This window comes from Chrysemys picta, chromosome 6 (genome assembly GCF_011386835.1).
Source record: "Chrysemys picta bellii isolate R12L10 chromosome 6, ASM1138683v2, whole genome shotgun sequence".
Lineage (NCBI taxonomy): Eukaryota > Metazoa > Chordata > Testudines > Emydidae > Chrysemys > Chrysemys picta.
The window spans coordinates 19,729,924-19,755,701 of NC_088796.1; positions in this window are offsets into that span (position 1 = coordinate 19,729,924).

Genomic DNA, 25,778 nt, shown 5'->3' on the forward strand with positions numbered 1-25,778 from the left:
TCAATAGCAAGAATATAATTCTCAGTTCAATTTAGCTGAAAGTTCATTATGTTCTATTAACCTCTATAGGACTTTACCTCAACAAGCTTTACTGATATGAACTTAAAAATTGACCTTTCTATCTCCTATCCTCTTCTTTTATTTCCTCCTCATTTTGAATATCAAGTGTTTCATATACATCATTGTCATTACTATTAGGATTATGATTATTTTATTTATTTGTATTGCAGTAGCACCAGGAGCCCCAGTCCTGGTCCAGGACTCCATGGTACTAGGTGCTGTACAAACACAGAACAAACAGACCATCTCTTCATCATGCATCCTGTTTCTATCAGAAGGAAGAGAAATGTCCATGTTGGGAAAGAAAAAGGATCATGAAGAGATGAGGCCTCTTGATATTTTGAAGCTTCATTCCCATTTTATATGAGAGGGATGGCATGGTTTGGAATGGTGAGTTTTATTGTTTGTGGAGTTGGCAAAGTATTCTTTGATTGCGCCACATAAAGTTTTTGCAGCCTTGTCAATATTGCTTTAATGACACACTATTAGTCAGTGCATATATCTGCATACTTCTCTTCAGTGGAAAATCTTTTTGTAATAAAACTGTTTTCACTGAAATTTGAAGTGATTGTTTAAAAAAAGTCTAATGCTTCAGCCACATGCTGATAAAATGGCTGTTTCAAAAACTGCTGGAATTTGATGGAGCTTTAAATTACTGGATTAATATCTGATGAGAATATTACAAATGTAAATAAATTACAGTAGAGAACATTGCCATTAGAAAGAAAGTGTTTACATTCAAAGAGTAACTTTATAATACCAAAATACCCAGTAGGTATTATTCAGTATTTGAGGGCTACAAATATTTGCTTGTTTCCATAGTGATTGGCAAGCCTACATGCAAAAAAATACCTTTTCCCACATACGTTATCATCAGTTCCTAATAATATAATCATAAAAACATTTCTCAGACCAGACTGAGAGGAGAATAAAGACCATTAATTAACAGATTTATAAAATATTGGAGGAGGAGGTGGCAAATGAGGTATTGAATGTAAAATACATATAGGAGTAAAACATGAGCTTTTAGGGCTTCTTTTATTTCTCAAGGAAACTTCACTAACCCTTAATTATATCGCAAAATACTATCTGTCTCTTTCTAAAAATAAAACATCTGACAACTCTTCAAACCACACTGCACTCTCACCCACAAAACACACACACATTTAACAAAGAATATATAGCTATGGCTGTGAAGTGTGAGAGTAATTTATTTGAAGTAGAAAAGTGAGACTTTTGGCACCCCACTTGAAATCAACTGAGAAGTTCTTTACTAAAGATGTGAGATGTCTTAGAACTACTTGACTGGAGCTACAGGGAATGGGGCACATTACAAAGGAATAACATTTGATCAGATAGTAAATTAGTAATGTAATTCACACATTGCATACAAGATTCCACACAGGAACAACAGTTGTCTTAAATAATCAGTCCCGTGAACAACAGACTCCTGATTATAATGAAGCGTAGGTTTCCCAGTGCAGACATCCATACAATGACTGTATTAGAAAGTCTTTTACTTTTTTAGTAGTGTTCTGATATATAAATGAACACACACACACTCACATATGTGTGTAAAAATATAGTCATTCCAAAGCAATTCAAAAATAACAAGTATCAAAATTCATCTACTGCACTACACGATAAACTGTCATTAAACGTGTGCTGAAAATGATACTCAAACTTGCAATGATACTGGGAAACAGGCAGACTTGCTTAAATTCATATATTCCCAGACTCTCTCTATGACTGCTTACATGTGATGCAAAGAAAGATGAAGCATATCTTAGTTTATTTATAAATAAAAAACATTTTCAGGAGCAACTAATAATTTTGGGTGCCTTCACTTCTGGGTGGCCAAATTCAGCCTCTGAACGGGGGTCTCCTTTTCAAAAGATGATGCTCAGCACTTTCTGAAAATCAGGCCCATACAGGGTGTTTCAAGTTGAGCACCCAAAATCATGAGTTGGTTTTGAGACTTTGCCTATTTCTGGCTAATCTTCATTCCATATTTCTAAGCTTCAAACATCTTTAAAAATTATAAATAAGAGCTACATTGATTTTCTGGTAATAAAGAAGAAAAGACAGCATAAATTGCTTTCAGCATGTTAGGTGTTACAGGAACTTGTGATTTTGAGAAAACTCAGCTCCTGGATCTCCAGGTATTTAAATAAATAATATAGTGAAGAGAGTGAATCGTGTTCTCAGGGTGGTTTAGTTCCTATGCAGTCAGTAAAACTGTACTTCACAGTCAAATGGAAAATATCTATATGGAAAAATAGGCCTTATGAGGTTTGGGTATAGCATATGCAGTACACACAAGGGGCCAGATTCTGATCTCAGTTGCAACAAATCCACACCAACACTACTGAATTTAATGAAGTTACTCTGAAGTTCATATGGCATAAATAAGCTAAGAATTTAGCCCAAAGACTGATGTCTGAAAACTCCATGTACTTTAATTTTGATATATTCACAATACTTCTTAAATTTAACACAGTTTATGGTTTGATGAATATAATTTATTAATAACAAATTCTAACTCTAGGCAGCAACTGAAAATTTTGTATCCAGCCCTGGATGACCAGGTAAAGGTCCATATCTAAGTGGCACATATCACTTGGTTATGTGTTCAGTTTTGCATTATCTATCTCTTCATTGGATTTGCTCAGCCCGCCAAATACCCCTCTGAAGTACTATACCCAGTGTATAGACTGATGAACTGAAACACAGAGCAATTAAGTGATGCGGCCAAGGTCACACCGTAAGGGCTTGATCCTGCAAGGTGATGAGCACTCTGGCCCCAGTTCAGTGAAATACCTAAGCACATGCTAAACTTTAAGGGTGGAATCCTGCCCTCATTGATATCAATGGCAAAACTCCAATTGACTTCAATGGGGCCAGAATTTCACCCTAAGTGTATGAGTAGGCCCATTAATTTCAATGGTGCCATGCACGTGCTTAAAGTTAAAAATGTGCCTCATTGAATTTGGACCAGAGTGTTCTGGACTTTACAGGATCAAGCACTAAGTCAGTGATAGAGCTGGGAACAGAATTTAGACATCTGACACTCGGTCTGCTATTTTTACCTCTAGATACACTCCGTAGAATTCTTACATCTCTCTTAGTGCTACAACTTTATCGTATAAAGCAACATATATTTTTTCTGCATCCAATAAATTGAAAACATAACAAAAATCCTGAGAAAGGAGACTATATAACCTTTTCTCCCAACGTTACTTGTACAAACTAGACAACATCTAATTAGCATCCTGATTCCTGAATAATCTGATTTTAGTATCAGGTCAATCTAATCTTGGAAAGATGCCTATACAGCATTTTTCCAATTGGATGAGGCTAGATGGTATTATACCACATGTACTACAATCTAAAATGAAGAAATAATTCTCAGATCAAATAGTCTAAAAATATCACTTAGAATGTTGAATTTTAAAAAAAAATGGTTGAAATTTGTGAGGAACCAACAAAGGAAGTCTCTCCACACACATCTGCTGATGCAACTTTGAACCAAATATTACTGATTTATTTGTTTAGTTCCTACAAGTTCCTCATCCTATCTTTTGGAGCTTGGGGAAAATTTTTAAAAACATGCAAAATTAGTTAGCCATGGTTTTCTAATGATCAAGGACTCTGCCCCATGATTTATTGATTTAACATAATGTATCCTCTTCCCCTGTTCTCTCAAACAAAAGTCTGAGAGAACAGATGAACTTTCCACCATGTTCCGAAGGTTAACAAATTTGTGTTCTTTTGAATAAATGAGGGGAAAGTAGTGTCAGCCCCTCCACTGGAAATACTCTGCCCCAGGCTCCCAGATATTCTAAGCTATGGACTGTTAGCAAGAGTTCATCCATTGATCTCATCTTTCAGAGCATGCTGAGGAAGAAAGTTAGTTTATCCAAAAGATAGGACCCAAACTATGTAGGGTTTTGAAGACTGAATTCTATACCTACATGACTAAGCCTGCAAACATTTAAGCACACAAGTAATTCTATTATAGGAGCAAGCCACTGACTTCAATGGGACTATTCAGGGCTATAAAGGTACTATGTTGTTGTTTGCAAGACTGGGTAGAAATGTATCTGGAACCCACTAAGAAGGGGACAGCGTCCCAAAATTCTGAGGTCCAACTTCATCAAGTAAGTGGGTTCCCACATTCCGTTGCTTTCTAATAGTCTACATATAAATTAGTGACGGAAAAGTTCCATTAGTTCACATAGTCAATCTGGCTACAAATTCAGGATGATCCCCTACAGTACATGAATAGCCCCATGGAGAGTGCATTATAATAATCCAATCTAGAGCACACAAAAGTGTGGCTCAATGTGGCAAGTTCCATATCATAGATTGCCACTAACAATGGACACAATAACCAGGGCCGGCTCCAGGTACCAGCGCAGCAAGCAGGTGCCTGAGGCAGCCAATGGAAAGGGGCGGCACGTCCGGTTCTTCGGCAGCAATTCGGTGGCAGGTCCCTCTCGGAGGGAAGGATCTGCCGCCGAATTGCTGCAGAAGAATGAAGCGGCGGGGTAGAGCTGCCGCCGAAGTGCCGCCAATTGTGTCTTTTTTTTCCTCCGCTTGGGGCGGCAAAAACGCTGGAGCCAGCCCTGACAATAACTCTCTCCCAGATTTTATTAGATATGAAGGATTTAATTCTAACTTGTAAATAGAACCTTCTAACAGGATTTGAATCTAAATGTCCAAAGGTCAAAGTCACTTGTCTACGTGCATATGCTGTATCCTTATTTTATTTTTTAAATAAACAAAGAATAAATCTTTCCTAAAAGATCCAGCTTTTTAGGATGGAGTGTGTTGGAGGTGGAAAGTGAGGGGAGTAATAAGAAATTTTAGAAAGTAGGTGGTAGGATGATTTTTTGAAGTATTGTGTATCAATTAGGCCTATTCAAAATATCTTTAGTAGAGCTGGTAAAAAAAATTAACACATTTTACAGAATTGATTTTTTTTTTTTGGTGAAACATTGTTGACTTTATCCTTTTTTTTCATTTTAAATGTAAAATTTGTGACATATTTTAGTAGATATTTTTCTATAATAATTTGGGGGAAATTTAAAACTCCATGAAGAAGAAAAGAAAAGAAAAACATCGTTTCAAACGCTTTGAAAAGCAAACAATTTAGAAATTTCAAAAAATCTTCATGACACTAATTATTTTTCATTTTTCAACCAGTTCTAACATTTAGTCAGAAGCATAACAAGGTGCAGACAAATAATTTTAATTCATAGATCTCAAAGTGCTTTCCAAAGATTCATATCATTAATCCTATTTTATTGAAGGGGAAACTGAGATAAAGAGACTTACCCAAGTGCACATAGCAGATAAATGAAAGAGGCGGAAAGGGAAGCAGGTCTAATTTGTAGGCAGGTGCCCTATCCATTGGACTACATTGTCTATAGGTTCAAATGTTCAGTATTATGTTAGGCATACCCTGAGATCCTGTGGAAGCCTCATTGTGATTATTTGTATTACTGTAGGGCATAGAAACTCCAACTGAGATCAGCACCCCATTGTGCTAGGCACTGTATAAATACCTCCTAAGACAAGTCCCTTCACTGGAAAGCTTGTAATCTAAATAGCCAAGACATACATAAACTGGGAGAAAACAGAGATGGACTCACAGCAGGCCTATCGGAGAACCAGAAATAGAATACCAGTCTTCTGAGTCTCATACCAGCACCCTATCCACTGGAGAATATTGCTCTTAGTTTCAATCCTGGCTTAACAGAGGAAAGTGAATTTTACCTTGTAATGTAGCCTTAACCTTGTAAGGAGTTTAGAAATTACCGTGAAGAGTGCTACAGAAAAAATAGGCTGGCTAACCCCTCTGTAACTGATTCTTATCAAGTCTTATCAGGTCACCTTCTTTTTAAATTTATGAGATTTTAGTGCTCATGAAAAGTGCTAGTTTGGCAGCCCTGGAGACTGCAGTACTTGCTCTTTAGCATAGGTACAGTACAGAGAGCAGCATTTCTAGCCCACACCATCCCCACCAATGTGTCTCAAACCTAACCTGGAGGAATCACATATACAGGTCTAGGGTAACATTTTCAATTTTCTTCTATTGCTGGCCTCTGCTAAGACTTTTTTGATTTTTGATTCAGACACTTGTGACGTTGCACCCCATAAGGCTTTATGGAAATATGCTTATGAATATGACATAACTGGAATATGTTTTATGCTACATATGCCATGTAACATACCTCTGTAAGGGTTATGATCTACTGAATCTATTCCTCCTATTTGTGTGCTTGTATCATTTCTGTGTTGGAAGTTATGAATATCGGCTGTGTACTTGCTTGATTTCTAAGCAGCCTTAGTAAAGCATTTGGTCAGCTTCTTGAGAAAGGAATGTGCAAGTTAAGTGCCCAATCAAGAAACACTTAACGAACAATGGATCTTGAAAGGCTTCAATCTGCATAAGAAGTCTACTTAAGGATGTTCAAGGTAGCATGTGAACCATGGCTGCTACCTGTACAGTTCTGAGTCATGCATGGGCATGTGACTTTCCCATGAAAGACTTTCCCGTGACTCCAAAAATCCATTTTGTAGCTGTAATTCTGCACAGGTGGAGGGAGGGGTTTAGACCCACAAGGAGAAACTATATAAAGCCTTAGGAGATCCCTCCATTTTTTCTTCAGGTGGCTCAAGAGATAGCCTGTCCACCCCCAAAGGATATCTGAAAGAAACTGGAACAAAGGACAGTAACCACGGAGGGGTGAGAGTGATTGCTGGACCTAGACTAGAGGGACCCAGACTAGTCTGTAAAAGGAAGCTTACTGGAACACCTCTGAGAGTGAGGTTTTATCTGTATTCAGTTTTCTTACTGTATTAGGTGTAGATTTTGCTTAGTAATTCACTTTGTTCTGTCTGTTACTACTTGGAACCACTTAAATCCTACTTTCTGTATTTAATAAAATCACTTTTTACTTATTAATTAACCCAGAGTACATATTAATACCTGGGGGGGTGGGGTGGGCAAACAGCTGTGCATAGCTCTCTATCAGTGTTATAGAGGGCGAACAATTCATGAGCATAAGCTTTATACAGGGTAAAATGGATTTATTTGGGTTTAGACCCCATTGGGAGTTGGGCATCTGAGTGTTAAAAACGTCTTAAGCTGCTTTCAGTTAAGCCTGAAGTTTGTGGGACATGGTTCAGAGCTGGGTCTGTGTTTGTGGCTGGCAAGTGTGTCTGGCACAACTAGGCAGAGATCTGGAGTCCCAAGCCGGCAGGGAAAGCAGGGGCAGAAGTAGTCTTGGGACATCAGTTGGCAGCCTCAAGGGGGTTTCTGTGATCCAACCCGTCACACTTGTCCAAAGGAAACAGAACGGAGATGACCAAATTCATAACACATGGCCAGTGTTAGTACATTAGGTGCAGCACAAACAGGTGCTCATCAAATTTTTAAAGACAAGGAATATTTTATCCCTTTTGCTTGACTGGAGAAAAAACAAGATTTGTAAATTAAATTTTAGAATTTCTGGTATTCTCCCCTACGATGACATAATGTTTATAATCAGAAACTGGTAAGAGTGTTGATAGCCCATTGTACCAGTATGTTAATGGCAGCAGGATAGCTAGCAACAATTTTTGTTGATTAATACCATATAACCATCTGTAAAAGGAATTGAACATATATATGGGTGGTAACATTTAGCAATCTCAGCTGACATCTGAGTAATGTTGATTTTGTTTAGATGACAACCCCATTATGGTGTATAATTGCTATGCAATCTCCTAGCAAATACTGGGTTAAAAACTACTGGAAGATGCTTGTTCCTCTCATTATTAATTAGCATGTGTCCACTCTGCCAGATCCAGAGCCCAAACTTCATTTGTTATGTTCAGCCAAATGCATGAATAGCTTTTGAGTAATTATTTTCCAACATCATCTAATACCTCTCTGCACATCAATTAAAAATCCTCTTAACAAGGAACTGCATTTTGTATGAGATCAAATGCCTAGTCCAAAGCTGTATCAATCATGTAGAGCTAATTAGTGGGTCTGTTTTATATCATTTGTTTTACTTTATTATTCTATTATACACTTCCTAATGAAACCAATTGAACAATTTTAAAATCTTTGTTCAATTAATTGAAGGCTTAAAGGCCAGCTACCTAGTCAGGCTTTCTGTGCTTTAAAAAAGCATACATGGAAAGAAAAAAATATCCTACATGTTTTATATCTATTTGTTTTATGTGGGAAATGCTCTACAGATGTTTTAAAGGTTTATCACTCTATTTTTATATTGCTTGCAAATAACTCATTGTTCACCAGGCCCTGAAAAACAAACTGGTTTTCAGTAGAATCAGGAGGACATCAGTGATGCATTCTCTTATCTATTGTTATTTAATGTTCTAATAGACCATCTGATGACAAGGCTGAATGAGGCCAAAGTAGGAGTATGAAATTTAAAGATGCATCTTTGGTGGATCTTGAGTATGTGGATGATATTGCCTTACTTGGAGAGAGTACTAGTGCTGGAAGAGAGGCAAAAAAACTGCAGAATCTAGAATGCAGATCAGTGGTGATAAAACCAAAGCTCCTATAAATGCCTCTGATAAAACAGAAACAAATGACCTCCTCCTGACACTGCATGTAGATGGAAATGACATTGAATGGGTAAATCATTTTATCTGTCTGGATAGTCAGTTACTAACAAGAGGCTGTATAACTGAAGAAGTCACATGTTGGATCAGTCTTGTGTCAGTGGCATTTTAATGTCTTCAAAGGCTTCTGTTTGGGTGGCGGGATGTCTGCGTGACAACCAAGATACAGGTGTTTAATGCAGTAATGATGACAACTCTGTTATATGGAGCAGAAACGTGGCTATTAAAAACAGCTGAGAAGAAGAAATTAAACAGATTTCAGTGTCAAAAGTTACAGCGTATTCTTAACATCTGTTGGTTTGATTTTGTCACAAATGAGCAACTTAGACGATTCTGGAAAGTTGCAGCCTTACTCAAGTTGAGAACAAGATGACTTGGTGGGTTCATGTCCAACATGGAGAAGAAGGTACACTTTTACATGTAACCCTTTTGCCAGCTGGAGCCAGCAGCAACAAGGGTCAGGTTCAGTATCTAGGGGTTCCTTTTCAACAATAAAACACCCAACTGGCTCAGTGACCTGGGACAATTACACACCACCTCTTGGGCACCTCTAAGAGGCAATACTTCCCCTCTCGCAAGCACAGAGTCTGAGTGCAGCAAAACCTTTTAATAAAAGGAGGGAAGTAACTCAGCATTAATTTGGGAAAACCCTGCAACTAGGGTTCATAAACATAAACCGTGAGCAAAAGACCCACCCCAAGTAAGTTGGGCAGTGTCCTTTTCCCCTCAAGTTCTTAAGTCCAGCAACCCAAAAGTCCCTTTAACGTGCCTCTCCCGTCTCTGCACCCCACTCACAGTTGCTGTCCTTGGCCAGTGCAGCCCCAGAGTTCAGAGGTTTATCCACAGAATTCACCTCCCACCCTTGCTCGTCGTCCCAACAGCTGACAGCTGCGCCTCTCTGCAGGGCTCTGCTCGGGCCCTCTCCACCAGCTGCCCTGCTGGCCACTTGCCGCGCCTCTCCACCAGCCACCCACTCACCCAGATGACTTCAGGGTCTCCCACTTAACACATCTCTCAGTGATTTCAGCGCTCAGTAATTTCAGCTGTTAGTGGGGGAGCCTCACTGCTGGTGCACACTGGGCAGTCTCTTGCAGAAGAGACACTGTCCCAAAGTAGGTCTAATGCTTAGACCTAGTGTAATGATGCTGGTCTTCGTGGGACCCAACTGAGAGTGCCAATTCAGGACAAATTGCTTAAAGCAGGGCAGTTACAACCTAAGGCTGGGTTTTTTTCACCTCTAAGGCAAACCAAACCAGCCAGACAGAGAGGACTTTGGTTTTGCCCCAGTGGCTAACCACAAGTCACACAAGCAATTCCCTTAGACACTCCAGTTTCCCAGTATCACCACCAGTGCCACTCGTTATGGGGATGAATGGTTATGAAAACCAATACCCCAATAAAAGAAAAAAGGTTCTCTTGATCCCAAAGGACCACGCCCCAGGCCCAGGTCAGTATACAAGTCAGATCTTACCCACAAATCTAAAGGTTTATTCATAAAAGGAAGAAGATATAGATGCGAGCAAGAATTGGTTAAATGGAATAAATTACATACAGTAATGGCAAAGTTCTTGGTTCAGGCTTGTAGCAGTGATAGAATAAACTGCAGGTTCAAATCAAGTCTCTGGAGTACATTCCCAGCTGGGATGGGTCATCAGTCCTTTGTGTAGAGCTTCCATTTGTAGCAAAGTCCCTCCAGAGGTAAGAAGCAGGATTGAAGACAAGATGGAGATGAGGCATCAGCCTTTTATAGTCTTTTCCAGGTGTAAGAACACCTCTTTGTTCTTACTGTGGAAAATTACAGCAAAATGGAGTCTGGAGTCACATGGGGAAGTCCCTGAATACTTTGCTGAGTCACAAGGCGTATCTGCCTTCTCTCAATGGGTCAATTGTATAGCTGATGGTCCTTAATAGGCCATCAAGCAGGCTAGGCAGAGCTGACACCAACCTGTCTGAAGTGTCACCCAGAAACATAGCATAAGTTTGAAATACAGACAGTATAGAGCCAATATTTATAACTTCAACTACAAAAATGATACACACACAATAGCCAGCATAATCATAACCAGCAAACCATAACCTTGTCTTAGACACCTTATTTGACCTCATTTATACCAGATTTGATGCCACTACAGGACCTTGGTTGCAACAATGATCTATACGGTCCCAGTTTATGTCAATAACATCACATCTAGGTATCAGTGATTTCAGCTCAGCTCTGCAGCATGTAACAAGACTCTCAAATGAGTCTAAATTAGCTCTTTTATTATACTGTGGAGAGAGGAAGGATCAAATGGTGCCTAGGACCCTTAAGCAGGGCCCACAGTACCCGGTACAAGTACCTGTTCCCACCCTCTCTCAACTCATTGGGCTTTGGAACCCATGTCCCCTGCCTAGCAAGTGCCATTCAGTTCAGGGTGAGTCCCTCCATCAGGGTATGCCAGGTACAGTTCTGCTGCCCTCGGTTCACACAAGAAGGATAACAACTCTTTATTATTCCTGCCCCAATAACAAGGAGACTGAGGGATCCAACACCAGCCACAAGTGATCATTTGGGCAAGCAATCCCATCATGTTGAGCACATAGGCAGGGTGGGTGAGTCTATGCAAACAAGATCAGCTCCTGAAGTCCTTTTCCACAGATCACTAGATGTCAGGGGAGAGCTCTTTCAGACTCTGCTTACATACAGAAGGTTTATAGAGCTAAGTTAAAGGAAGTAGAGCATGAGGCCAATCACAGATGAGGTTGGAAGATGCAATTTTGAGGGATAGAAGAAACCTAAATCCTCCCATACAACTTTGCTGAAGGAAGACTTGTAAGGGACTGTTCCAGGTGGAAGTCATTCTACATGCCACCATGGCTACATCTTAGCCATGTGAATTTGCTGAGGCTGCACCAGGCCCTTAAAGCCTTTGTTCATAGTGCACATGATTTCGGAGAAAAGAGTTGAAAAAATAAGAGAGACTCTGTGGCAGTTAATCTTTAGACCAGAGCTTCCAGGTTTTCTTTGTTAACCAGCAATCCAGCATTCTTTCTACTTGCAGCAAAAAGCTGTGAAATAGTTTGGCTGGGTGTTATTTTATATGGAGAGAGCTGTTGATTCCCGGGCATTAGAATATTAGCAGATCAAATATTGCTAAGGCCCTGATGCTGCAAAGCATTGAGCGTGTGTATTATTTTTCATACAGGACTTCATGCTGAAGTCAGTGGGATTACTCCTATATGTTAAGTTACACATGTATTTAAGATTTTGCAGGATAAGGGCCTAGATGGAATGAAAAACTATGATGATAGAGGTGAGGACAATATTCATTTCTATTTTGATTTACATCAGCAAACTAGTATAAAAATTATCTGTAACTGTTTAGCTATATTTTTAACTTGATTTCCTTCAACTATATTTATACCTTGTCTGCAGATACTATAACAAGCACCTTTTCTCTCAGAATGCTTGCCGAAATGGTGCACTTTAAGCAAATATTGCAAATTTTTGGAAAAAGTTCAAATTCCTCATCATGATCATTCATATGGGAAACTTGATTCTAAGAGTGACGTGCATCCAATAAGGGTACAGAAACCACACCATGTGACCCATGTGGCCAATCAAATCTTCTTAAATAGCAAACTACAAATAACAGTTATTGTTTGATTTAAGTCCAACACTGAAACATGTTCACATAAAATATTCATTGAGTAACTTCAAAGAATGAAAAAAATTAGTTAAAAAACACAATCTGTGGAGAATTTGTAAACACAAAAATGGTCTTAAATCATCACACCATTTAATTTTTATAGATTATTCTTCCAGCAATTCTTATCAGTTTGAACTTTCAGTATATGAAGCCAAAGGCAAAAAACAGAGCAGCTACTGTTCGCAAAGTGTAGAAATATTTTTCCCACCAAACTGTATTTATTTTAGTTTGCCAAACCTGCCTAATTCCTCAAATTTTTGTGTTAGGATATTTCACATGTCACAAAGTGTATCATAATTAATGCAAAATCAGGGTAGTTAATGTTGGTAAAGTAGAACTAATTTTCTTCAGCTAGCTTATCTAAATGGTCCCCTATGCAGCAAAAGCGAATCCATTTTAACTAAATAAAACTGACAAATCAGCAGATGCTCAGGGGCTTACAGCAAATGGACTGTGTTTCCTTTTTCAAATGGGTTAGAGGAGTAAAAATAAGAATAACTTTCACATGCAGACAGATTGCTTTGGAAAAGTCAAATAATACTACAGCATTATAGAAACATTTGAGAAAAGGGAATTCAGATTTAGAACTCTAGGAATCTGGGTCTGAGACCTGAGTTTCCACTCCTTTTATAACATCATAAAATTCCCTGCACTCATTATGGGTTGAATTTAAAGACATATTGTGCCTATAAAATCATTGCACTTGATGGTGATTATACAGGCCATATTCTATCCTGTTTTATACACAAGCAACTCCCACTGCCTTCAATGGGCGATGTATCCACATGTTCATCTAGTATGAATGGGCGTAGCTCCAATTTACACCAGCTAAGACTCACACTGTATCCAAAGGCATAATTTAAAGTTTAGTTACTGACCTTTGTCACTATAAGCGATGAAGGTTCCAATTCTACTCCTGCTGAAATCTTTGGAAACACTCTCATTGACTTTAATCAAGAACTTTGACCATTGTTGTACATAGATCTAAATTGTAACTAGCCTTAATGCAGCTGCACTGGGGAGAAGGAAGAACTAGGGGTTACCTGCTGTTCAAACATACTAGGACTACCCAGATCTTGGGTATGAGTCCTGTGTAGAGAGCAAGGTCTGTGCAGTGACTTCTTCCGAGATCCCTGAAGAAGTGGCTGAAGATTATTTGAGAATATTTATTTTTTAATTCTTCCTCATAGATGGTTGGGGTCAAGAGGGGCAGAGAGTAGTTGGGAAAATAAATGACTGCCCCCAATGCAGGAGGGCTACAATAAATTACTGCTCCCCTTCCAGTCCACAAAACGGTTGCCCTGGGTGGCCTTGTTTGTCTTTAGGGCTGATGCAGCTTACTTACCATCCCTTACTCAGAACTGTGTCATTTGTAACATTTCCACTAATAATTTAGTAAACAGCTCTACGTAAATTATACCTCCCCAGGAGTTAGAATCATCCTATTTGGTGGAAAAGATGAATGTTCATATTTGGTGAATTGCCAGAGTTACTTCTTTTTATGAAAGGACAACTCTAGTATAGATAGTGACTAAACCATCTTTCTTATGCAATGCTTCTCAACCTTGACTGCCAACTCTCATTCCGTTCTGCTGGGATGGGAATCTCCTGAGCATGGTCTCCACAGCCTGACTTCGGAAAACTCTGGGCAAGTCTACACTACAAAATTAAGTCAATTTAAGAGTATGTCTACACTACCGGATTACTCCGAATTTACAGAATTTGGTTTTTGGCAACCAATTGTATAAAGTCGAGTGCAAGCGGCCACACTAAGCACATTAATTTGGCAGTGTGCGTCCGTGTACCGAGGATAGCGTCGACTTCTGGAGCGTTGCACTGTGGGTAACTATCCCATAGCTATCCCATAGTTCCCGCAGTCTCCCCCACCCATTGGAATTCTGGGTTTCGATCCCAATGCCTGATGGGCCAAAAAACATTGTCGCTGGTGGTTCTGGGTACATCCTCCCTTTCCCTCTGTGAAAGCAACAGCAGACAACTGCTTTGCACCTTTTTTCCTGGGTGAACTGTGGAGACGCCATACCACGGCAAGCATGGAGCCCGCTCAGCTCAAGACAGCAGTCATGAACATTGTAAACACCTCGCCCATTATCATGCAGTCTATGCTGAATCAGGACCTGAAAAACCAGTCGAGGAGGAGGCGGCTACGGCAGCACGGCGACGAGAGTGATGAGGACATGGACACAGAATTCTCTCAAACCGCAGACCCCAGTGCTTTGGAGATCATGCTGTTAATGGGGCAGGTTATAGCCGTGGAACGCTGATTCTGGGCCCGGGAAACAAGCACAGACTGGTGGGACTGCATAGTGTTATAAATAAATGAAGATATCCTATCTCCTAGAACGGACCTTGAAAGGTCATTGAGTCCAGCCCCCTGCCTTTACTAGCAGGACCAAGTACTGATTTTGTCCCAGATCCCTAAGTGGTCTCTTCAAGGACTGAACTCACAACCCTGGGTTTAGCAGACCAATGCTCAAACCACTGAACTATCCCTCCCCCCCAGCTCTGGGATGATGTTGCAGGTCTGGGATGATTCCCAGTGGCTGCAAAACTTTTGCATGCGTAAGGGCACTTTCATGGAACTTTGTGACTTGCTTTCCCCTGCCCTGAAGTGCCAGAATACCAAGATGAGAGCAGCCCTCACAGTTGAGAAGCGAGTGGCGATAGCCCTGTGGAAGCCTGAAACGGCAGACAGCTACCGGTCAGTCGGGAATCAATTTGGAGTGGTCAAATCTACTGTGGGGGCTGCTGTGATGCAAGTAGCCAAAGCAATCACTGAGCTGCTGCTACCAAAGGTAGTGACTCTGGGAAATGTGCAGGTCATAGTGGATGGCTTTGCTGCAATGGAATTCCCTAACTGTGGTGGGGCGATAGATGGAACCCATATCCCTATCTTGGCACTGGAGCACCAGGGCAGCCAGTACATAAACCACAAGGGGTACTTTTCAATGTACTGCAAGCACTGGTAGATCACAAGGGACGTTTCACCAACATCAACGTGGGGTGGCCAGGAAGGGTTCATGGCGCTCGCGTCTTCAGGAACACTAATCTGTTTAAATGGCTGCAGCAAGGGATTTACTTCCCAGACCAGAAAATAACTGTTGGGGATGTTGAAATGCCTATAGTTATCCTTGGGGACCCAGCCTACCCCTTAATGCCATGGCTCACGAAGCCATACACAGGCAGCCTGGACAGTAGTCAGGAGATGTTCAACTACAGATTGAGCAAGTGCAGAATGGTGGTAGAATGTGCATTTGGATGTTTAAAGGGTCGCTGGCACACATTACTGACTCTCTCAGACCACAGCCAAACCAATATTCCCATTGTTATTGCTGCTTGCTGTGTGCTCCACAATCTCTGTGAGAGTAAGGGGGAGACCTTTATGGCGGGGTGGGAGGCTGAGGCAAATCGCTTGGCCGCTGATTATGCACAGCCAGACACCAGGGCGATTAGAAGAGCACACCAGGAAGCGCTGTGCATCAGAGAAGCTTTAAAAAACAGTTTCATGACTGGCCAGGCTATGGTGTGAAAGTTCTGTTTGTTTCTCCTTGATGAAAACCTGCCCCCTTGATTGACTCATTCTCTGTAAGCAACCCACCCTCCCCCTTCGATCACAGCTTGCTTTCAAAGGAAATAAAGTCACTATTGTTTAAAAATCATGTATTCTTTATTAATTGATTATAAAAAGAGGGAGAGAACTGACAAGGTAGCCCGGATGGGGTTTGGGAGGAGGATAGGAAGGAAGGAAAAGGACACTAAAAAAGTTCAAAATAATGACAGCCTTTTGCTTGGGCTGTCCACTGGGGTGGAGTGGGAGGGTGCACGGAGCCTCCCCCTCCCCACGTTCTTACACGTCTGGGTGAGGAGGCTATGGAACTTGGGGAGGGGGAGGGCGGTTATACAGGAGCTGCAGTGGCACTCTGTGATCCTGCTGCCGTTCCTGAAGCTCCACTAGACGCCGGATCTTGTCCGTTTGCTCACGCAGCAGCCCCAGCATTGCATCCTGCCTCCTCTGATCTTCCTGTCACCACCTCTCATCTCGAGCGTCTCTCCTCTCCTCATGTTGGTCCCTTCTGTCCTCACATTGGTCCCTCATGTCCTCACGTTGGTTCCTCCTGTCCTCATGTTCACTGGCATCTTTCCTGTACTTGGATACCGTGTCCTTCCACTCATTCAGATGAGCTCTTTCATTGCGGGTCGATTCCATGATTTCAGAGAACATTTCGTCTCACATCCATTTTTTTCGCTGCCTTTTCTGAGATAGCCTTTGGGACGGAGGAGGGAGGCTTGAAAAATTTGCAACTGAGGGAGGAAGGGAAAAAAGGGATAGAAGTATTTAAAAAGATACATTTTACAGAACAATGAGTATACTCTTTCACGGTGAACAACACTATTCACATTATATAGCACCTGTGATTTCGGTACAAGGTCGCATTTTGCATCTTAATATTGAGTGCCTGCGGCTTTGGTGTTAGAGATCACAGACACAGGTCCGGGCAACAGAATTCGTCTTGCATGCAGCCATGGTAAGCCTAGGGTGACCAGATCACCCAGGTCAAATATCGGGATGAGGGGATGGGGGGGGCGGTAGGGGGGGTGGAGCAAAAAACAAAAAAAAATGGTGGCAGAGCAAAAAAACAACCCCCCCTTCCTCCTCCCTCCGCGGCGGCCCCGGGGCAGAGGCATTGGCAGCCCAGCCCCGTTCATTCCCCTGCGGGACCCAAGCAGGATGGGGGGGTTGGGGCCTGCTGCCCCCACTCCGGGGCCGCCCGTGGGATTGCACCAGCTGGGCACCCAGCCCAGATGCGACTGGCCAGGGGCTGGGCACGCGCAGTGTGCACATTGGGTCCCCGCAACAGGCCTGAGCTCAGGGGGTTCGGGCCCAGGCGCCAGAGCCGCAGCCGCCAAGCGCCATGGCCGCTTCCGCAGGACGTGGCAGTAGGAGCTGTAGCAGCGGCTGCTCCCAAGTCCCACTGCCCAGGTGGGGAGAACAGCTGCCGCCTGGCCCCGCAGGCTGCCCCCCTACTCTCCCTCCAGGTACCACCCGACTGAGTCCTGCCTGCGCTCGGGGCCAGGCTGGACTCTCACTCACCCCGGCCCCGCAATCCCCCTGTGTCTCTGGGGCCTCCCTCCAGCGCTTGTGGAGGGAGGAGGAATGGCGTGCTTGGGGAAGAGGCAGGGATTTGGGGAGGGAGCCAATGGGGGAAGGAGGGGGTGGAGTCGGGCGGGGGGGCGAGCCCTTTCGGGCTCCGGAGCCTTTGCTTGTTTGTCCAGTGTCCCGACCTAACACTGGTCGGGACGTGGGACAAACAAGCAAATATCGGGACAGTCCCAATAAAATCGGGACATCTGGTCACCCTAGGTAAGCCATTGTCTTTCGGCTTCTGCAGCCTTCATAAAAGCAGCGCCCTCCTTTCCCACATACCAAGCAAAGCCCGTTGAGTGCTGCGGTTTTCCTGTTAATGTGCAGCAGCAGAAACCAAACTAACCCCCTCCATCCAATTCTATGGGATGATCGCTTTATTCCCCCCCCCCCCCACCGCGTGGCTGGTATCAGGGAAGATCCCTGCAGAAACCAAATTAACACCCCCCAATCCAATTCTATGGGATGATCGCTGTACCCCTCCCCCCACTGCGTGGCTGGTATCAGGGAAGATCCCTGCTCGCCAAATGCAAAAAGCTCAGCACCAATGCCCCCTCTCTCCCCTTGGCTAACTGAAGGGAAGGATTTCTTTTCAGCCACAGGCAAACAGCCCAATAGGAACGGCCACCTCTGTCCCCTTAATTAAATTCCCGTATTTCAACCAGGTTACCATGAACGATATCACTCTCCTGAGGATAACACAGCGAGATAAAGAATGGATGTTGCTTGAATGCCAGCAAACACTGGGACCATACGCTGCCAGGCTTTGTCATGCAATGATACCAGATTACTTGCTACTAGCATGGCGTGGTCAAGTGTCCTACCATGGAGGATGGAATAAGACTGCACTGCCCAGAAACCTTCTGCAAAGGCTTTTGGAGTACCTCCAGGAGAGCTTTATGGAGATGTCCCTGGAGGATTTCCGCTCCATCCCCAGACATGTTAACAGACTTTTCCAGTAGCTGTACTGGCAGCAAATGCATCCCAAGTCCTCAGGGCAAATTAATCATTAAAAAATGCTTGCTTTTAAACCATGTTTTATATTTACAAAGGTACACTCACCAGAGGTCCCGTCCATGGCTTCATGGTCTGTGATACTGCCTTGGGAGGGTTGGAAGGGTACTTCATTCAGGCTGAGAAAAAGATCCTGGCTGTTGGGGAGAACAGAGTGCTGTGTGCTCTCCGCAAGCTCGTCCTCCTCCTCCTCATCATCATCATCTTCCCCGTCTGCAGAATCCTCAGCCATGGCTGAGATTACCCCCTCCTTGGAATCCACGGTCAGAGGTGGGGTAGTGGTGGCAGCCCCCCCTAGAACTGCATGCAGCTCAGGGTAGAAGCGGCATGTCTGCGGCTCTGCCCCTGACCTTCCATTTGCTTCTCCTCTGGTAGGCTTGTCTGAGCTCCTTAACTTTCACGTGGCACTGTAGTGAGTCCCTATTGTGGCCTCTCTCCATCATGCCCTTGGAGATTTTTTCAAATGTGGCTTGGAGTACAGAAATCGATTTTAAGAGCCCTTTATGTCGAAGTAAATGGCTTCGTTGTGTGGATGTTAATTCGACTTAACGCTGCTAAATTCGACCTAAACTCGTACTGTAGACCAGGCCTAAGTTACGTTGACTTACAGCCATCACTAATTAAACTGCTTTTGCATGCCCACACTATGCTGCTTTTGTTGGTGGTGCATGTTCTCACCAGGAGCGCTTCCATCGATGTAACTGTCAGTGTGTGGCATTGTGGAACAGCTTCTGAAATACAGCAACAGTCGATGTAAGCAACGCAGTGTCTACACTGACACTATGTCGACCTAACTACATTGACTTAAGAACTACACCTCTCACGGAGATGGAGATATTAAGTCAGTGTAGTGGGTGAGTTACATGGGTGGGAGCTGCATTTTAGTGTAGACACTTCCAGAGTTAGGTCGATATAAGCTGCCTTACGTGAACCTAACTCTGTAGTGAAGACCAGGGCTCTCTTTAGCTGAAGCTAAAAGTGTACATAGTTCCATCTATAAGCAGAGGAACAACATTTAGCTCCATGTAGCAAATACAGGCAGTACAATTATTGCTAATGGGCCTGATTTGAGTGCTCAGTGCCTCTTCAGGATTTCTGTAACGGATCTTAAAAAAAAAACAGCCATTGAAGGGTTAAGTATTAGTGAGAGGCAAAAAGGGGATAGTCCCTGAAGCCTGAGGAGCATGGGAGAGAGCCCTAAACAAAAAGAGATCCTTGAAGGAGCGGTAGATGATATGTATGGTTTCTCTGTGAACAATAAGCTAAAAGTAGGCTCAATATCTTATTGTTCAAAGAAGTTTGATTTTATCAAATCTCTATAACAGATGTTCTAAAATTACACCAATTATTTGAAAAAATGCTGGCCTTACCGATATTATGACACTCCTTGTGGGAGTGCAGAAAGGTACAAACATTTGGACTCAAGAATGTACAAATCTCACAAAGATATTTGATGTCAGTCTCCCCAGGTGCCTGATGCTCTTGGTGTTGGAACGCTTGAGGATCGTTAAGATTCTGAAGTTGAATACAGCCTGTTTTCTGTCTCTTCTGATTCTTGGCATGAAAATGCATCCTTCTTGCATTATCCAAGCATCCTGTTTAGAGACTCTTTGCCAAAAGGACCAATTACATTTCATTTCCAGGCAAAAAAACAAAAAACAAAATAAAAAATAAATAAAATGGATTCTGTGTCAAAATGGAGCAGTCCTACCCTCTCTTTAGGACCTGGTTCACCTCTCACTTACACCAGTGTAAATCAGGAGTAACTCTGTTGAAAGTATTTGAATTATATGGCTGTAAAACTGGTGTAGAGAGGAAGATCAGCCCTAATTTTGTAGATGGGGACTGCTGTAGTATTCTAAGGCTATGTCTACACTACCACTTATGTCGGCAAAACATATGTCACTCATGGGTGTGAAAATGTTGTTGGGCGTGGTTTAATTATGTTGACAGAAGAGCTCTCTCCTGTCGGCATAGAGTGGCTACGTGAGAGATCTTACAGCAGCGCAGCTGCATTGGTGCAGCTGTGCCACTGTAAGCTCTCTAGTGTAGACATAGCCTAAACCAATTTACTTTCTCTTCAGCTGGTATAAATCAGGTCATTCTATTGACATTAATTGGAGTTATGCCGATTTACACCAGCTGGGGATCCGCCCTTTAGAAAATAAGATTTGGATTTTCTAAGCCACCTAGAGAATTTGCGTGCCCTAGACCCATTAATTTTAAGGGAAACTGGATGGTCAAATCCTTCAAGCAGTTTTGAAAAAAACGTACCTGAGATATATGACAGTGCCTCTTTCTCAGCTACTCCAAGGTCTAAGTTAGTAGAGCAATTCACTGACCCATTAGACATCTGATTTCAGGGCTGTTCATAGGCAAACCGTTTGGTTTCCCTCTCCCCTAGGCAGGCCATAATCCTTTGCACTGGTTGGAGAGGACTTCAAAGGTAGTGCCTACGGAATGGATAACAAGGAAGGAAAGAATCCTGATGTGCATGGATAGAAGCAGCGTAGGAGCAGCATGAGTGAATATTATACTTACATCTTTATTTCAATGTATAATTACATAAAAGGCTGTCATAGGAATAAATCTTTCTACAGTGTTACCTAGATAATACCGCAGGAAATCACAAATCTTTCTCTGTTAAAAATTAGTTAAATTCCTTTGTATCAAGAACTAGGTTTCTTTTGATAAAGAAGGAAAGCCCTGTCACAACAATAGTTCTCTCCTGAACAACAGATGATTTTTATACTTTCTTCTCTTTCCCTTGAAATATAGTCACGATTTTCCCCCACTTTCCACATCCAGGAGACCCAGGAAAATATCTTAAGGAAATATAGTTATCAATGCTTAAATGTTCTTAGCTTTCATTCACCATCAGTGGGTGTATTAACCTCTTTATCCAGCTCTTCAAGAATACACCTATTCAATTCTGGTCTCACTCTTTAGCAAGACATTTTAGTAAAGCTTTCCCATATAGAAGAAAGTGTAGCAGAAACAGAAAGATGTATCGTTCATGAGGGATCTGTTAAGTGAACCCCAAACTCCAAGCCACATGCCTGGGAGTGGAGCACTCCACTTGCCTCCCACTGGTCCCAACTCTCTTGCAGTTCCCTTCCACAACCATTGGGGAGGCAGAAATTAACCCCAGAAACAAATGCTGCACTCAGATGGAATACCAATGATTTTTTCTGAGCAGAGACAAAACCTTGATTAGTACAAGAGTCCCTGTGGGGAGTCATGCGTACCATCGAAGTAGTAATGCAGTATAGCGAGTGAGTCCCCAATGCAAAGTAAAACTGTCTAACCCAGCAAAGAGTCCAAAGTGCCTTCCAGTCCCACAATAAGATACTTCCGACCCCTTGTGGTGGTGCTTAGATGCAGTGTGGTTTCAGAGTGGTGAATCCCTGTTTCTGCTGCATTTCTCGGTATCCATCACTGTGATCGCTGTGCTGGTCAGGGGGCCTCTGCTATGTCTGAGCTGATCTCTCAGATGAGCTGTGGGTCCCTCCAGTAACAACATGTGCTCTGGCCTCAACCATGTTCTTCTCTTTCCAGACCCATCCAGTACGCCAACCAACTGTCACAGGGTCAACCCAATAGCCTACAACCAACCGAGGGCTCCGGGGCCAGCTCCTCCTTTTCCCACTCCCTAATCAATAATGGTTTATGAGGGATAGGTCTTGCCCTTTCACACTGCTAACATGTACATGTGGAGTGGAGGATCCAGAATGAGAGTAGACCCAATGATTTCAGTGGACTACTTACATGCTTAAAGTCATACACATGTTTAAGTGCTTTGCTAGATCAAGGACTTCAAGTACAAAGTTGTTCATATAAGCAGCGATGCACAGTTCATGTGTGTGTATTTATTGGCTGAAAGATTTCACAAGCTCTAAGGGCCAAGCTATAAGTGGAGCATGCATGAACCTCACAAAAAGCTGTGAAAAAAGGGAACTTGCAAGCTCCATTGGTAAAGCCAACGGTGATTGTGAGGCACATCAGGTGAATGTGGAAACAGCTGCAAAGCCTATTCATTGAGATTCTGCAGTTGTTGGATCTTCCAAGAGGAGGAAGGGAGCTGACTCTTTAAATAAAGCAAATATGAAAACTTATTATTGCAACTAGTTGAAAAAGAAGTAAGGCTCAAACATTTGGGGGAAAATATGGCCTGAAGACTAAGGCTGAAATTCAACTTTGTGCAGAGGGCCACCATACAGTCTATGGACCACTTAAATCTGTCTGAAGATCTCAATATAGAGCTTAAGTAGGACATATGTGGGGTGTGCTTATGCTGATCCTAGGCACAGGGGTCATTTCAGCTCAAATGAATATTCTGAGTTCCTGCTTCAGTTGTGTGAAATGTCATTGGCATTCAGCTTTGGTCAAGGTTACGTGGATATTTGCTGGGTACAGTCAACAGTCAGATAACTGGTGCTATCATTGTCAAAACAAAATGGAGAATGCAAGTATTTGGAAGGCAGCTTGGCCTAGCGGATAAAGCACTTGACTGGAAAACTGGCCCATCGGGTGCCCTTGGGAAGGCACCGCCCCATGCCTCAGTTTCCCCAGCTCTAAAATGGGGACAATGATACTGCCCTCCTTTGCAAAGCACTTTGAGATCTACTGATAAACAGTACTACACAATAGCTAGTTATTATTATTTCCCCAAACAAAACTTTTAAAAATTTTGTTTTAGGAAATGAATAAAAATAGGACACGCAATTTTGCCTCCATGTCCCATTCCTCCCCTTCTCTTCCTGAGTATTACAGATTTAGAACAATCAAAGAAAACACTACCCTGTCCTAATTATATTTGTTTATATGGACATCAGCTTGCAATGTCCTTACAATTAAGATATACAAAGATGATGTGACAGTTCCCCCCACTACTCCCAGCCATGGTTCACATCAGCCAAATTCGTTTCCTTCTTGTGGGTCAGGACATAAGGAGAATGGCCATCTGGAAATTAATTCCTAACAAAGTGTAAAAAGAGAATATTTTTGTGATCTAATTCTTTAGGTAACATTATTTAATTTATTTATACAAAGAAATGAATATGAAGACAGATGCAAAATAGAGCTTGAGAGGCAAAGAGCACATTGTTCTGTTCTTATTCTGTAAAAAGCCAATTATTTTTCTTTAAGTCCTTTAGTTTCAGGGGCTGACTGAGTAGTTTAAGGGATAAAAGTATTAGCCTTTCATCTGTAGGATTCAAGTGCCAGTCCTCAAGGCAGACCAAAGCAAAATGAAGTGGGTTGTCTTATTTTGCTTCTTAACGTATTATTATATAATGGTATTATTAAACATTAGCGAATAGAGAATTGAAATCTCCAGCACTGACAGTTGATTAATTTTTTTAAGTACAAATTTTCACTCATCATCAGAAATATAAAATAAATCTTTTTAAGAAACATTCAAGAAAAAGCACAAAGGTTGCTATTTTCTATAACTATAATACTCCTTACTCTAATATTGTGATCAGATTGCATTTCTTTTAGAGCTATGCAATACAATACTGATTTCATTCTTTGAAATGTAAAAGAGAGAAATGAGGTTTGTTTCATTAAGATCTGCAACAAAAGTTCCCAAATGCTGACAGAATGTGTCTTTAATACACATTTCCTGCACCAACACAGGCTATTTGGAAGCTAACAGTTGAATTCTAGAGGTTTCTTGCATCGCCTTGGGTAGCCATATGTCCTGTCTGCCTCGATTAATCTATCTGCATAATGGGTATAATAATATATACCTTCCTCTCATGGATGTTCTGTAGGTTTTAATTAATCTAATTTGAATTAATATTTGAATTGCATCCGCCTAGCTGAGGGCACAATGGGATCCTAAACATCTACTCGTGTTAAAATACTCTGTTTCTTTCCCTTGTTATTGTTGCTCAATTAATTCTAAATGGCACGGCCATAATGCTAGTGCATGTTCAGACTGACAGCATGGATTAAAAGGATGATTTGCAAGTTTCAACAAATAAGCAATGTCTATTCACTTCAATAAAAAAGTAGCTTCATGGGTTTGCCATTTTCCCCTTCAACTATTCCTAATTCCAACACACGGCCATATCATATCGCCTCCTCCCTCCCCCCAGGTAAAATCCACAGGACTGAATCAGAGGAAGCTCAGGGCTTGTCTACACTTACAGTGCTGCAGCAGCTCATCTGCTCTGGTGCAGCTGTGCCACTGTACTGCTTGATGAAGTACGACCTAAGCCGAAGGGACAGCTTCCCTGAGAGGCCATAGCTGTAGACCTCCTGTCGACAGCACTGTCTACACTGGGGGTTAGGTCGGTATAACTACGTCACTCAGGGGTGTGGATTTTCCTCACCCCTGAGCGACATGGTTATACTGCCATATGCTCCTAGTGTAGACCATGCCCCAGTGAGGTTCCGCTCATAGTCCTCCCAATGGGGATAGCATGGGTGTTGTAGAGGAGATCACAACATGTGGCCTCCAATCCCATGGATCCCAGGAATCCAGGGTATAAAAGGCAGTGTGCCAGAAGTCCTCTGATCGGAAAGGGGTGTAGTGCAGCTTTCAGAACCTGGAGCAGATCCAGCCACTTCAGGAGCACATACACACTCCTAGTGGTAGTAGTTGGCACTACACCCTGCATTACCACCGCTACTCTACACACGTGTGATATTATTGGTGGGGCTTAGCCCCATTAGCCCCTAATGACCAGCTGCCCCTAGATGAAGGGGAACATTGAGCCATATATACATTTTACTTTATATCAACAGTTTTCAGATCAAAATTTCATCAAGCAAGGTCTGGAGCTGGGTTCACCCAGCAAAGGCTGAACTTATTCATAGATTCATAGATTCTAGGGCTGGAAGGGACCTCGAGAGGTCATTGACTCATATTTAGCTTGTGGTCCACTATAACCTCTAGATCCCTTTTTACTGTACTCCTTCCTAGACTGTCTATTCCCATTCTGTATGTGTGAAACTGATTGTTCCTTCCTAAGTGGAGCACTTTGCATTTGTCTTTATTAAACTTCATCCTGTTTACCTCAGACTATTTCTCCAATTTGTCCAGATCATTTTGAATTATGACCCTGTCCTCCAAAGCAGTTGCAATCCCTCCCAGTTTTGTATCATCTGCAAACTTAATAAGCACTTTCTATGCCAATATCTAAGTCGTTGATGAAGATATTGAACGGAGCCGGTCTTAACTTAAAAGATTTGAC